This window comes from Chelonia mydas, chromosome 9, assembly GCF_015237465.2.
Source record: "Chelonia mydas isolate rCheMyd1 chromosome 9, rCheMyd1.pri.v2, whole genome shotgun sequence".
Taxonomy (NCBI): domain Eukaryota; kingdom Metazoa; phylum Chordata; order Testudines; family Cheloniidae; genus Chelonia; species Chelonia mydas.
In genome coordinates, this window is record NC_057855.1 from 25,454,882 (window position 1) to 25,470,386 (window position 15,505).

The 15,505-nt window shown below is 44.5% G+C and overlaps 1 long non-coding RNA gene across 1 annotated transcript; it reads left to right on the forward strand.

Annotated features, from left to right (window-relative positions):
* The first annotated feature begins 310 nt into the window (after positions 1 to 310).
* LOC122461785 lies at positions 311 to 1,870 on the forward strand. The gene is made up of 3 exons (XR_006283963.1): positions 311 to 322; positions 662 to 664; positions 1,723 to 1,870. It is a non-coding gene; the product is annotated as an uncharacterized LOC122461785 (long non-coding RNA).
* The last annotated feature ends 13,635 nt before the right edge of the window (positions 1,871 to 15,505 follow it).

Genomic DNA, 15,505 nt, shown 5'->3' on the forward strand with positions numbered 1-15,505 from the left:
GCCATCATTGGGGATTTTTAAGAGAAGGTTGGACAAACACCTGTCAGGGATGGTCTAGATCAGTGCTACTCAAAGTGGTGGTCCGTGGACCGGTGCCTGTCTGCGAGCCATCGGCTGCTGGTCTGCGTGCACATTGGGAAAAAAAAATTGCCGGTCCCTCACATCAGATAGCTTGAGAAGCACTGGTCTAGATAATACTTAGTCCTGCCTTGAGTGCAGGGGCCTGGACTAGATGACCTACAGAGGTCCCTTTCAGTTTTATGATTCTAGGATGCTTGCACATCTCCTTTACTGTGGAAGGTAGGGACCAGTGTGCTCTTCGGTCACTTGCTGGGCAATTTTCCAGAGAATTACATTGAAAAATGACCACCATTCCCTCATGGCCTACACTTTAAATGCCTCAGTTGGTACACCATGCAGTCTCACTGCCTTCCACATTTCATCATCTTTAGCGCTGTCTGAACCTCCACCACAGTGACAAGTATGCGTGAGGAACAACTTTGCAAGACCTATCCTTTATTCCATAACTTAGCTTTTGTCTCCCTGTGACGGGCTGTATCAACCCGCACCAGTGCAGCAGAGTGGCTCAGTCTAGGCTAACCACTGGTGAGAGAAAGGAGGCGTGCTGCTGACTCCTGTGGGAGGACTACCTGCATTCCAGGATGTGGAAGCCAACCAACCAGAGACAGATCCCTGCGTACAGGTTTGAGACACCACAGAGAGGGGAGAGACTGCAGAGATGGCAAACTGCTGAGAGAGTCAGGTAGGAAGTGACCCAGGGAAATCTTGGCAGAGAAGTGGTTGTAGAACCAGAGACAGGCTCTGTGTGTTTCAATAGAACCCCTCCTGAGCTAGCGGCGGGCAACCCAGCCACCGTCAGAAACTTGGATACAACTAAGAACACTTGTTCTTCTTTCCAGCATTCACTTCATGTACCACAGCAGTAATCACACCATTTTCAGTTTGCTTTGCTGGCCTGCTTTTACCCTCTCTTGAAAATTCTTTCCACAGAGACAGAGTCCATCTAATACCTCTTCAGATTTCTTTCAGTGAAATTTAAGGATGCTTTCACTTATCAGGTATCCATTTGCTCCATTCAGTATGATTGTTTCAAATGGAAGTGACCATTTGCAGAGTACTTTAAAACATGAACATTTTCTAGGTATACTGCACTTAAAGATTAGAATTTCTTCAACACAACAACCTAAAAAGAAAAAAAAAATAGTTTCCATGAATCTCTAGAGTACATACCTAATGTTAGTCCAAGGATTAAATTTCAGACATTGGCAACACTTCACAAGAGGTGACAGGTCATAATTAATTCCCTTGCTATTCATTGTAATACTTGAGCTGTGGTGAACACTTTTGGCAGGAATGTGGGATATAACATGTAACTTCATTGGAATCCCATTGCTGTCAATGACAACCCTTTACAGTAAAGCAGAAAAAGTATTTATAAAAGCACTAACAACTTATAGTCACGTGACCAAATAAGGGAAATATCTAGTAGGGCCTCAGTGTAGTCATCCCAGGACAAATAAACCTAATCTAGATAAGACCTAATAAATTGCCAATCAGGAAGATCATTTAGCATCAGCTGTCTTTGCACAGTTGTTGAACATACACCATGATCTATTGTATTAGTGGCACCTTAGAGACTAACCAATTTGAGTATAAGCTTTCGTGAGCTACAGCTCACTTTATCGGATGCATTCAGTGGAGATGGTGAACTATGCCTGGGCAGGGTGAAGCCAGAGGAAACTCTGGTGGAGGTCCGTAGCGGTCCTGACGTGCAAAATCGGTCGTCCGACCTGGGTATAGGGGCGAAAAACTAATTGAACCATCTAGTAGCTGGCTCCCTCTGAATATCCCTCAGGATAGCTGGCACTCGTCCATCTCTGCAGTTTTATGTGGTAAAGCGAATGATTAGAGGTCTTGGGGCCAAAACGATCTCAACCTATTCTCAAACTTTAAATGGGTAAGAAGCCCGGCTCGCTGGCGTGGAATGCGAGTGCCTAGTGGGCCACTTTTGGTAAGCAGAATAGCGCTGCGGGATGAACCAAACGCTGGGTTAAGGCGCCTGATGCCGACGCTCAGACCCCAGAAAGGGTGTTGGTTGATATAGACAGCAGGATGGTGGCCATGGAAGTTGGAATCCGCTAAGGAGCGTGTAACAACTCACCTGCCTAATCAACTAGCCCTGAAAATGGATGGCACTGGAGCGTCAGGCCCATACCTGGCCGTCGCTGGCAACGAGAGCCACGGGGGCTACGCTGCGACGAGTAGGAGGGCTGCTGTGGTGCGCCTTGAAGCCTAGGGCGTGGGCCTGGGTGGAGCTGCTGCAGGTGCAGATCTTGGTGGTAGTAGCAAATATTCAAAGGAGAACTTTGAAGGCTGAAGTGGAGAAGGGTTCCATGCGAACAGCAGTTGGACATGGGTCAGTCAGTCCTAAGAGATAGGCGAGTGCTGTTCCGAAGGGACGGGCGATGGCCTCCATTGCCCTCAGCCGATCGAAAGGGAGTCGGGTTCAGATCCCTGAATCCGGAGTGGCGGAGATGGGCACCACGAGGCATCCAGTGCAGTAACACAACCGATCCTGGAGAAGCCGGCGGGAGCCCCGGGGAGAGTTCTCTTTTCTTTGTGAATGCATTCGATGAAGTGAGCTGTAGCTCACAAAAGCTTATGCTCAGATAAATTGGTTAGTCTCTAAGGTGCTACTAGTACTCCTTTTCTTTTTGCGAATACAGACTAACACGGCTGCTACTCTGAAAACTGTCATGATCTATTGTGGAAATTCATACTTCTGCCCAGAATCTACCACACAAGATGAAGATGAAAGGAAATCAAGTGTGAAACTGATAGCCCACAAATCCTGTGAGAATTGCATTGTGGTTAAAGCTTAATAGCCCACCATGAACTCAAGCTATTTGTCTGGCCTTTCTTCAGTAAAGGCCAATGACTGTTTCTTGTGTGAAAGGTTTGCGTTCCGGCGGTGACGACTGAAAGAGTTACACAAAATAGGGTGTGTATTAGCTATAGGAGGGACCAAGTGTGGGATAACTAACCACCAGGACTAACCACTGCTATTTCAGAAATAGCATTTCTGGCAGCAGTGTCAATGAATCAGACAGGTTTTCTGCCTGACACAGCGATAATATTTATGTCAATAAAGAGTCTTTACAAACAAAAACAAAATAACCCAAAATAGTCAGTCAGAACATAATTACTAGGAAGTTTTTGTAATACATTCATGGAGCAGAAACTATACCATGTGACTTGGGTGACTAATCACACACCATCAGAGAATAGTCAACAGGAACATTGTAAACAATCCATAGTAGACATTTGTTCAAATAGGCATGATCCTAAATCCATTTGACTCAGTGGAAAGATTCCTATTGAATTCAACAAGTTTTGAATCTGGCTCAAATTGTTTGGCAAATGAACGTATTTCCAGGATTGGCTGACAAACAGGAAAATAGGTCTACATTTTCAATAATTTACAGTGAATTATTTGACTAGCAACAGTCACAGCTTAATGTAAACCCCTACACTGTTTAATATAGCTTTTATAGAGATTAAACTAGCTGACAGTGTAATACAACCAAAGTATTACAGCTAAATCAGACTGATATTTGTGTATATGTTCAAAGAACGAGATACAGAATTTGTCCATTTTTAGAGTTCTGTTACAACATAACAACGAGTGGCATAAAATGAGGAATTGCCTCTTTAATATTGTAGGATGGCCTTTTGGTTAAGACATTGGACTGGGAATAAAGAGATCTGGGTAGAGCTGAGCAGATAAATCACTTTCTATTTCGGCAGCCAAATGAAAAAAAATCTGAAGGAGGAAAAATAATCATTTTGTGTTTTTCTTGGCTAATGAGATTTTACTATTCACCAAAAAAATTTCACCCACCTCTATATCTGAGTTCAGCTACCAACTCAGACACAAACTACGTGTGTAAATTTAGGGTAGGTCTATGCAGGACTCTGGCTGCGGGACTCAAAATTGCACTGTAGATGTTCAATCTCAGGCTGGAGCTCAGGCTCTGAGACCCACTCCCCCTATAGTATCTGAGGACCCAAGCCCCATCCTTTACACGTCAATTTCTAGCCCTGCTGCCTGAGCCCCATAAGCCTGGGTCAGCTGACCAGGGCCAGCCATGGCTATACTGTGAGTCTTTTATTGCAGTGTAGATGTATCCTTAGGCTCCAGTCCTGCAAACCTTTATGCACATGGTTAAGTTTAAACATGTGTGTAGTCCCAGTTAAGTCAATAGGACTACACATATTCTTAACTGTAAGCACCAGTAAGCATTTGTAAGACTGGAGCTTTAATCTCTCTAGACCTCAGTTCCCCATCTGTAAAATGGAGATAATTCATCCTGTCTCTTAACCATTTTCTGTTTTATTTAGAAAAGTTAAAGCCTGCAGACTCTTTCAGGGAGGGACTGTTTTATGTGTATCCGTGCATGCGAGTACAGTTCCTAGCACAGTGGGTCCTCAGTTGGCAGCCTTTAGGTGCTAGCAAAATACAAATTAACACTAGTTATTTTTTAATTATTATTTATAGTAGTTTAGGTCAAATTTCCAAAATTAGTTGCTTGATGCAAAATGGAAACAGAAGAAATGCAGTAGGATGTCAAGATAACAGTGAGCTCAGGGAATACATATTTTAGAAGATTGTCTGGTATGCTGACTCAGTGTCTGAATACATTTAACAGAGAGGAGGTCAGTCAGTAAAATGGAACAAATATATAAAAATCCCAATCCACATAATAGTTGCAGCTTTGCAGGAAATGTCAAAGTGTTGCAGCCAGAAAAACAACATAGAATTTGTTCCCCCGGTAAATTAATTTTGCTAGTACCTCTGACTCCATTTCATATGGTTCTTTATAGGAAACCCTCTGCCCAGCAAATGGAGAGAAGAAAATAAAACGATCAGAAGTTGAAACAAATCTCTTTTATAGGCAGCCATATATTCCTTGCCTTCCTGACGTTCCGCCTACAATCTACTGTAGGATTTTAAGCACACACCTATCACTGCAATATCTGAGCATTTAATCTTTGAGTGTTTCTAATAAGAGGCAGCTGCATCTCTAGAAGAATGGTTCAAAAAAATATGGGAGGCGGTAGCTATGGAAAAATGAATGCACCAATTATATACCCAGCAAAAAAAGAGGACAAATTTGGTTACCAATTATTTAATACTCAAAGTACATTCACCAGCAAAAAAAACAACTCCCCAGCACCGCTGTCCATTTAAAAACAAACAAACAAACAAAACAACCACACATTTGATAGGCATGCCTGGTGTGTTAAATGTATGTAATCAGAGAATGCACTCAATTTAATAAAATCACTAGAAAAAATGCACTCAATTTAATAAAATCACTAGAAACATGTCATGAGCAGTGAAGAGATGCTCACTCTAAACATGATGACACTACGCTAAATAGTGGGTGCCAATGATTACTACTACTGTATAATGTTTCTATAAGAAACAGCCCATTGTTGTAATGGTTACTGCATTGTCTCCGATATTTACAAGGCTATTATTTGTAAACCTGTTAAAACTTTGAAAATGAAGACAGAGTTAAAAAATAAAGTCTTTGGTGAAAGTCCTGGGAAGCATGTGCAAATGAATCCCTTTACAGCCCCTTCTGAATTCAACCAGATCCAAATATAAGAAAATATTCTCGTTTTCCTGTTGATCAAGGGAAAGCCCTAGATGGGGCAAAAGAAGGAATAAAGTGATTAGTAATATTAAAGAGAAAAAAATTCTGAGAATAGAGACAGGAAATACTAAAGGTTAAAGACTGAGAATTGACAGGCAGCCAAGAAACATACTGAATGCAGAAAACGATGTGAGGATTGCAAGGAATTGGCAGTCAGTGACTATGTGAAGGTGCCAAGAGAACACAAAGAGTGAAATGAGTCAGAGCTTATAAAAGGAGATGTAATAAAGAAAACCCAGCACAAGGGGTTGAATTGAGAAAAAGGAGGCAGGATCCAAGACTTACAGCTTTAAAAATGCAAGATAAGTGTAGCTGGAAAACCCAATATACCAGATCCAATCTGATTCCCTGTAGAAAACAGCCTGGATCAGTAGGATGAATGTACAATGGAAACCATTTACAGTGAACTCAGAGAAGGTGCAAGTCCAGGTATAGAAAAGTAGCTTGAAGGTCCTGAATGGTTTCCATGCAGGGCAATTTGCAAACTGCAGGTTTGGTTATCATTTATTTCTGCTTATCTGTTCAAGTCCTCCAGTCCTTGCTCATGCCAAGTTCCATAGTACATCTATTCTGTGGTGCAGGGATTTAACAAGAATTTTCACATGGAACAGAAATTCTGAGTTTCAACCACCTCTGCAAAGAAGTCTGTTGAAGAACTGGCACAGCTTTGTTGTTTTTTAACATTAGGGTTAGAAATGGGGAGGAAGGGAGAAGGAAGAAGAACAGTCATAACTTGTCACCTGTCTAGCCAGATCAGCAGGCTGCGTTTTATAGGCACCACATACATGTGCATTTACACATACATTTTAAGGTTACATTTTCCATTGTGTGTTCTGAGTTATAGTTAGCCATCTCACAGTTTATGCAAAATATTAATTTAGTTTGTCATTAAATAGACTTCATGATCATTAAAAGAAAAAAGGTTATTTAACGTTTATCCGTTGAACACAGTCCATTCTAACCTTCAGAGAATGAACGTTTACCAATAGACAGTTCACAGGGCAAGATGTTTTAATGAATTTTATTTGTAACTGCCTGTTTTAACATCCCATCTTTGTTAGGAAAAAATATATTCAGTTCAGATTTTATTGCTTCCTCTAATCTTGGTGCTTAGTAGTTCTTGTTAAAATAACGTGGTAAGAAAAGTGTGGGATGTATGGGACAGAGAGAGGCAGCCTTAGGATTAGTATACAAGTTAAAGATGTCTAGGGAACTCTAGTTAATGCATATGCTCATTTATTTCTCTGAATAAATGTGTGGGACTGGCTGGCTTGCTATGAGCCCAAGCACAACCGGAATCTGCTCAGGGGCTAGGCAGGATCATGCAAAATTACAGTCCCTCCCTACCCTTCAAGGGCACAAATCATCCTGAGGAGCAGGGTGCAGAGGGCAGGGAAGATGTGACCAAGTCTCTCTACTCTCCCGCTGCAGCAGCCCAGGATGTGACCAGTACAGTGTGGGAGGTTACTGTGCACCAGCCTCCTAGCACTCCTTTGGGGCATTGCTCCACACCAAAACATTTGCCTCCCCACCGCCCCTTACTTTACAGACATAATCTAGCCCCAAGAGTCTAGCGAAGGAAGAACTAGTCCAGAGAAATAAGGGTCTCCTGAACCCATTTTCTCAAAAGTTTTGAGCCAGACTTTTTGGAGGTTCCAACACTTCAGGTAGATGATTATTGTCACTTCTGGTTTCCAACCGAGAATTATCGCATATATTCTTTTGGCCAGGGTCAGATGGAGAAGAGCCAGAAATCTTAAAAACAAAGAAAACGAAGGGGGGGGGGAGGGTAGTGAGTGGGGAGAAGGGAAGAAACAGCAGCTTGCTTCCATGAGATTTCCAGGCCAGAATCACAAGCTGGAGAGAGGATTACAGTTCCGATAAGCATCTGAACTTCTGGATGCTTAGTCAAACCAAATCTAAACCACAAATGTTTTTGGTATTTGCCATCTCTATATAAGATGCATAATTTAACAAATGGCAAAGTGTCAGGGGGATTTGCTGCAAAATTTATGCCAGCTGAATAGAGCAGCCCTCTCTCAAAGCACGATAAGAGTAAATAATGTCAGAATATGGCTGTAGGGGTTAAGTCTATATACCTCCAAGAGAATCACTTAAAACATACAGCACATGCAAAAGCTGGCCAGCTATTTCTAAATTCATTTGAGATTCAACACATATGGGTTTGAATTCTGTTAGGAATAGCACCCTTCATTTCTGATGCAATTATTGAAATTGCCACTAGATAGAGCTGTTTATCTGACTTTTAACCTCTGAAGTGTTAATGCCTCGGGATCAGAAATGCAAAGCACTGATATGCTGAAAATCCAAGAAGTGTACATATTATGGACTTCAGGGGAAAATAAAAATCACATGACTACAATAACTATAGTTTAATTTTTAAATCACATACTATAATCACCTTCTGTTGGTGGAAGAGGCAAACCGCTGAGCTTCAGAGAGCTATTCTTCTTAGAACATGTGCTGAACCCTTTTGCTTAGCAATCTGTCCCACCTTGTATTTAGCTGTGACACTTGGGATACCTTTTCCCGACCTGACAAAGTTCTGCGAGGCTCAAGAGCTTGTCTCTTCCACCAACAGAAGTTGGTCCAATAAAAGATATTACCTCACCCACCTTGTCCGTCTCATATACAGAGACCAACAACACCACTACAAATAATATAATCACATCACTTTGGCTGACAGGCTGTGTTTGGGCTCACACAAGCCTCCACCAATTAATTGTGTATTAGCTACAATTAGCTGACAAAGGAGTTGAACTCTGTCCCTGTTTCCCCCCCCACCCCATGGTACTATAGTAAGTGTATATTCACTGGGGTTGAAAAAATTCTTAGGACTGAAAAACACTGTGATAAAAGATAGATTATTACTTACTGTCAGCCACATATTGCCAGGAAAATCTCAATAAGGTACAAATAAATGAATCTCATAACAATACAGAGGACCTTGCAGAGATTCTGTCACTGAAACTAGGCAACACAGGTTAAGAGACATAATTAGCATAAGTGACATTTGGGAATCTGCAATATATCTGAAAGCTTAGTGTTAACTTGTTAAAATACAGTGTTACAATTTCATCACTAGATGGCAGCATGGCTTATTACACAGACCTTATCAGCCACATCTTTTACCTGTCTCTTTTGAGTAGCAGTTCCTCCAGCTGATGGAGGAGAAGGGGAGAATTTAGAATTGCTATTTTTTGTTATTGTTTGAGTCTCCATCTTTGTTTGCATATTTTATTCTTTAATAAAGCAGATCTTGTTTTTTCACTTCTGTGGTTTGTAACATACCAGTAATGACTGTTTTTTCAACTGATCCAAAATCTCTATTGTCAGTATTGGGAGCCTGCTGGTTTATAATGAATGACAGAGGGAATTGAAGAATATTATTTATAGCTGTGCGTAAAGAGGACACAGAGAAGGCAGAGCTCCAGCATCACCCACGATAAACGTCCCCCTTCCCAGAAGACTGACTGTATTATTGTCAGTGTCCCTGTGCTGCTCATACCATTAATGTTTGCTGAGTAATTTAAAGGATACCTGTCAACAGTAATCATTTCCATCTTGACACTAATTTGATTTGATAAACCATAGTAATTAGAGATTGCTTTCTAATTTTTGTGACAGATTTTAAAGGGATTTCTTAAAAAAAAGCCACAGCTACACATTTATGTTACAGGGACGCTTTCTAGGAAGGGTTTGGTCCAGATTTCTTGGGTTTATTTTGAAAAGTCCTTTAAAAACTTATATTCTAAATGTCAGTCAACCTAGGCATCTATTTAAACACCCTCCTTCCATGGCAGAAATCCAAGCAGCAGCAGTGTGCTAGTGCAGGCCCAGGCAGAAAGTGAAAGGGACCAGTCTGATCCCACTGTTCAAGATGACTGAAATACACAAACTATCCAAATAATCCAGTGCCAGAGCAGAATCAGGCTCAATGTAAGGCTGAGGTTTTCAAAGAAACCTAAGGAATTTAAACGTCTAAATCTCACTGAAATTCCCTTAGGCTCGGGTTCTAGTGAGAAGAGAATCAGGCCCGTTGTTACTATTTTTTGTGCGTTAAGTGCTTACGGGGTGCCTGAGGCTGTCCAGTCAGTGCTGTCCAGTGCCTCAGGGCTCCTACAAGGTAAGGACGCAGTTTTCTCACCCTTACTCACGCTGTGTAGGATTCCAAGGGGGTCACTCACACAGTAAGGTGAACAAGAGTGGCAGGGCCTGGCCTTCAGATTGGTTTTGTGGTGCTCCTCCTAATTTAATCTGTTGTGAGCACAGAGTGAGGCCCGATATCACTAGTGCAGTAATGAAGTTTGTTCATCTAGGCCTTTCTGTGGGTGTGATTTTTAAGGGGTCGGGGAAGTTCCACATTTGATGAGAGGAGGAAACATTCCTGGGCTAATCCCTGGTTCATCTATGAACTCACGTACGGGGCCTACCACAGCTCTTACACCTATTGAGCATCAGGGACTACAGTTGCCTTACAGCCCAGATTCTGATCCTGTTATTGTCATTGACCAATGTGACACTGAAATCAGTGGGGCTAGTCACAGAGTAAGGAGTTGCTCATCTTAACTAAGCACATCAGAATCTGGCCCTAAACTTACATTCAATGCCAAACAGCTCTGTGTGGATGGTTTAATAAATTGCTTTTAAAATTATCACAGATTTCAGGACCAGTTAGTGTGCAGACATAACACCCAAGCTAGCAAACTTGGCTTTCCAGGTCTTAATGCAGAACTGCTTGTGACAGGGTTGGGGGAAACCCCACCCTGCGCAGGGCAAGTGCTTACGTCTCTCTTAGGGAATAAGAGTGGGGTGTATGTATCTTACGTCTATGTCCCTCCCCGCCCAAGTTAATATACTTGCCCGTATCAGTAGGGCCATAAGGCCTAGTGACGGGAATCCATAAATTCACCTTTGTCAAGTATCAGTCAATCTGCCCCTTCTCGCAAGGCAGTGAGGCCCAATGACCAGAGTCAGGAAATCCACCCCTTCTCGCAGGGCAGTAAGGCCTAGTGGCCCAAGTCAATACCTTTGCCCCTGTCCACAGGGCAGTAAGGCCTAGCAGCCAGAGTCATTACAATCAGCCCCTGCCAGGCACAGGGGGAGGGGTGCACCCCCAGCTGAGGGGTCCAGGCCCTCTCTCTCCACCAGACCCCAGCCCAGGACCATGTTAGTGGTCATAGCGCAGGCCACTGAGTCAGCAAGGAAGGCTCCAACCAAAACATGCGGACTCAGGGCTTCAGCTCACTCACCGATCCACTGTTTGATTCCCCTGGGCTGCTTCCTGCCATCGTCCCTGTTACCTCTAGTTCTCCAGTCTTCCCCTTCTCCAGCACCTCTGAACCCTGCAAGGGTTGCTTTGGCATCTGTCTGAGCTGCCACATCCCTGGCTTCCTACAGTTGCAGGCTGCCACTAAGCCTCAGCTGAGACACATCCTTCCTCCATAGAAGTCAGCCCCAACTGAGCCGAGTTGCTCTCTCGTATACTGGTACACCTGGAGCATGCCCAGTCAGGTAAAGCGGGTGTGGCTTACTCAGCCCACAATGTAGGGTTAACCCCTTCCCATCCAGTGCGGGGCAAGGGTGCCCTGTCACACAGCTTCAAAATCACAGAGGACCAGATAGTGGTTTAAGCTGCATGCCTGAGCGGAGACATAAAGGAAAGTAACATCAGCTCTCATACCTCTGCATGGTCTGAGTGCACAGGCGTACCTTGGTGCTGAATGTCCTCTACTTCCTCCCTCAAATTTGTGGGTGGGGAGCGGCAGGGAGCTGCTGAACCAGTCTGTGTCTGGGGTGGGAAGGGAGAGGAGATAGGAACCAAGGGCCAGTAGCAGATTACTACTTCCTGCAGCAAGGGACAAGCAGGAAAGGGGCTCATTATCTCAAAAAGATAAGACTCCTTCCTTCTACTGCTGCTCTGGCAGACAGCTACACATCAGTCCTGCCCTGGGCAGAGTGCAAAAGTGCAGCCTAGCCCTTAGTACGTTAGACAGGGCTAATTTATTTATTTGCCATTTGCTAAATGATTTCTGCAAAGCTCCAGAAGTCTGTGGCATTTCTAGGCTCTATTGCTTCATTTATTAGTCACTCCCCGCCTGTTACAGAAATTTTTAATTGAAAGCATTAAGGATTGACAACTTTTTCAATTTGTAGCTCTGAATGATCACATTCAGATGGCATTAAAAGGTAGAATTATCCTTCTTTTCTCTGAGGCTCATCAGTTGTTGACAAAGGATTATTCAGGTCTTAAAGACATGCGTGCATATGTGTATATGAGGGAGAAAGAACTGTAGGCAGACCGGTGAGAAAAACACAGCATGAAGGACATAGACAAGGGTGTGAGACAGTCTGTAATGACCAGAAGGTTGAGTTGACAGTATAATTTGGCAAGTGAGTCTGTGGCATAATTAGTGGAATTAAAAACATCTGTGGGAAAGGACCAGGTGTAATATGACATCTAGTCTGCATTAACAGCAGAGCTGTGATAGCCAAAAAACCCTCCCTAATAGCAAGCATTTAGTTATTTTATAAGAGAAACAATTCTAGCTAATAACAAAGAGATATAATGTCCCTGTCAGAAATTAGAACAGCACTGAAACAAATACACAGTCTAGAACAGGGGCAGGCAACCTTTTTGGCCTGAGGGCCACATCGGGTTTCCAAAATTGTATGGAGGGCTAGTTAAGGGAACCTGTGTCTCCCCAAACAGTCAGGTGTGGCCGAGCCCCCGCCTCCTATCTGACCCCATCGCTTCTTGCTCCCTGACGGCTCCCCTGGGACTCCTGTTCCATCCAACCCCCCATCCCCTCACGGCCCCCCCGGGACTCCTACCCCGTCCACCACCCCCTGCTCCCTGTCCCCCGACCCCTGCCCCGCCATCCCTGACTGCCCTCTGCTGCCCCATCCAACACCCACTCTCCTTCCTGACTGCCTCCCGGGACTCCTGCCCCCATTCAACCCCCCTGTTCCCCGCCCTCTGACTGCCACGACCCCTATCCACACCCCTGCCCCCTGCCCACCCCCTGAACTCCCCTGCCCTCTATCCAACCCCCCCGCTGCCCTCTTACCGCGCTGCCTGGAGCACCAGTGGCTGGCGGCGCTAGAGCCACGCCGCCCAGAGCACTGGGTCAGGCTGCGGCTCTGCAACTGTGCTGCCCGGCTGCCCAGAGCATTGCGCCGGTGGCGCGGTGCACTGAGGCTGCGGGGGAGAGAGAACTGTGGGGGAGGGGCTGGGGACTAGCCTCCCGGGCCAGGAGCTCAGGGGCCAGGCAGGAAGGTCCCGCGGGTCGGATATGGCCTGTGGGCCGTAGTTTGCCCACCTCTGGTTTAGTGTGTTTGAAATTTGCTTCCGTTAATGCTCACACATGAGTTTGCAATCTGCTTTCTGTAACTATTCCTGTAAGTCAAACTCAATTACTCAAATGTTCAATCAAAAGTTGCAATCAAAGGGACATGACCAGCCCCACCAGCTGCCTGGGCTCTGACAGGCAAGATGGGTTCTTCACAGCTTATACATCAAAATCAACAGTAGAGGTTCTGTCAGACTAACTGTGTTTTTAGCTGTCCCAGTGTATCTTTAAATTTACCATTCATGACCCACTTAAAAACAGTGAGAATACACAAGTGTCACTGAGGGCATCACGCAAAGACACCAGGGTTGCATTGATGTATCTGAGAGTCTAATGTGGTCTGCAGACCCCTCTGTTGCTTGTGATGATGATGTGGGATGGATAGAACCCAGGTGAACACTCAGAGGAGCCCAGCGTAGGTTTGTTGGGCTGGCAGCTAAACACAATATTTGCTAACTTGGAAAATAAACACATTTGATATGGAATCAGAAAGAACCCTGCAAGGCCATTTTCATAAAGTCACTTAATTAACTTGTGTTTGTAATTTGTAAAGTTGGAGCTCCTCAGATGCAATGTACTGTAGAATGCAGTGTAGTGTTGTTGTTGTTGCCGAAGAAACAGATACTGAGAATTGAAAGGTTTCAGAGTAGCAGCCGTGTTAGTCTGTATCGGCAAAAAGGTGCCACAAGTACTCCTTTTCTTTTTGAGAATTGAAACCAGCTGATAAATTAAAACACACTATTTCTGTCCTTAAATCACATTGTACTTAAATCACACTGGAACCCAAGTCACCACAGTGAAGTGATTTGTAAGGGGAGTGAGGGAAAGTTTGATTTCTGTTTGTTCTGAAACTGTCCAGTAGAATTGAATATTCTGTAGACCAGAGGTGGGCAAACTACGGCCTGCAGGCCACATCCGGCCTGTCGGACCCTCCTGCCTGGCCTCTGACCCCCTGGCCCTGGAGGCTAGTCCCCAGCCCCTTCCCGCAGTTCCCCCTTCCCTGCAGCCTCAGCACGCTGCACTGCTGGTGCAATGCTCTGGGCGGCCGGGCAGCGCAGCTGCAGAGCCGTGGCCTGAGCCGGTGCTCTGGGCGGCGTGGCTGTAGCACCACCAGGGGACAGGAAGGGCTGGATAGAGGGCAGAGGAGTTTGGGGAGTGGCCAGGGGGCGGGGTTGTGGATAGGGGTCAGGGAAGTCAGAGGGCAGGGAACAGGGGGGTTGGATGGGGCAGGAGTCCCGGGGGAGCCGTCAGGGGGAGAGAAGCGGGGGGCGGACAGATAGGAGGTCAGGGTTGGGCCACGCCTGGCTGTTTGGGGAGACACAGCCTCCCCTAATCAGCCCTCCATACAATTTTGGAAACCCGATGTGGCCCTCAGGCCAAAAAGTTTGCCCGCCCCTGCACTAACTCTCTTTCTCTCTCTCTGTGATGTCCTCCTCAGGGGTGTTTCTGGGATATCAAGGACAAAAAAAATAGATACTGTTAGACTTCAAAAAGTTATTTTTAAAGCCTTTAAAAATGTAGTAGTGACAACATCCATTATTTAGAACATAAACAAAGGCAAACTCATTCAGGGACTGATAGACACCTCTTTAGGTTAATGGGAGTTAATTCCACTTCTTCCTCCCTGTTCTGGTCTCTCATCCTTTCACAGACTCCCGAATGAGAGGAGTGGAGAATGGAGGGTTTCCGAGCACTATGTGGTCACTTCACTTAGTAGGCTTAGAGATGTTCCAGAGCTCAAGACCTTGAGCCCTTTGGCAGACCTCTGACACATAGCATTAAATTACGGTCAGTTATGAGCCTGTTGTGTGAAAAAAGCTACCAGCTCTAGTTTTTAAAGAACCTTTACAATGGCTTCTTTACCTGCAATTAAATCTCTGGCAAATAGCTTGTTGCACTCTTACCGAGCGTACACTTCTTTTGTATTTTCTCCCAAGTGTTTGTTCAGATGCATCTTTATAACCTCAAGAAATATCAAGGTGGAAGATCCAAATCTGTTGAACCTTGTATGAGCCCCCGCCCCGTCTGCTGAAAATAATCTGGAGAAGCAATTTCAATCCCATCTGAAGGGTATTCAGCTCTTGTACCATTCAAGGCTGCATCACTTTTATCTCCTGCATTAGTTATCAGAGGAACTTAAATCCTCAGTAGATTCAGGCTTTAAGGAGAGAGTGATTGACCCCACCAATGTGACACTTATGAGAATGTTACATCCAAAGTCTCCGAAAAACAGTAGGACATGGGATCTGTAGAATCATTGAGTTCACCCCAATGCATATTCATATTACTGTGAGTGCCTTGGTCATTTGCTGGACATACACAGGTTGAGTGTTCAGATATGAAAAGTAAATTTTTCATGCCATGCCCGAGAATATGGCCTGATACCAA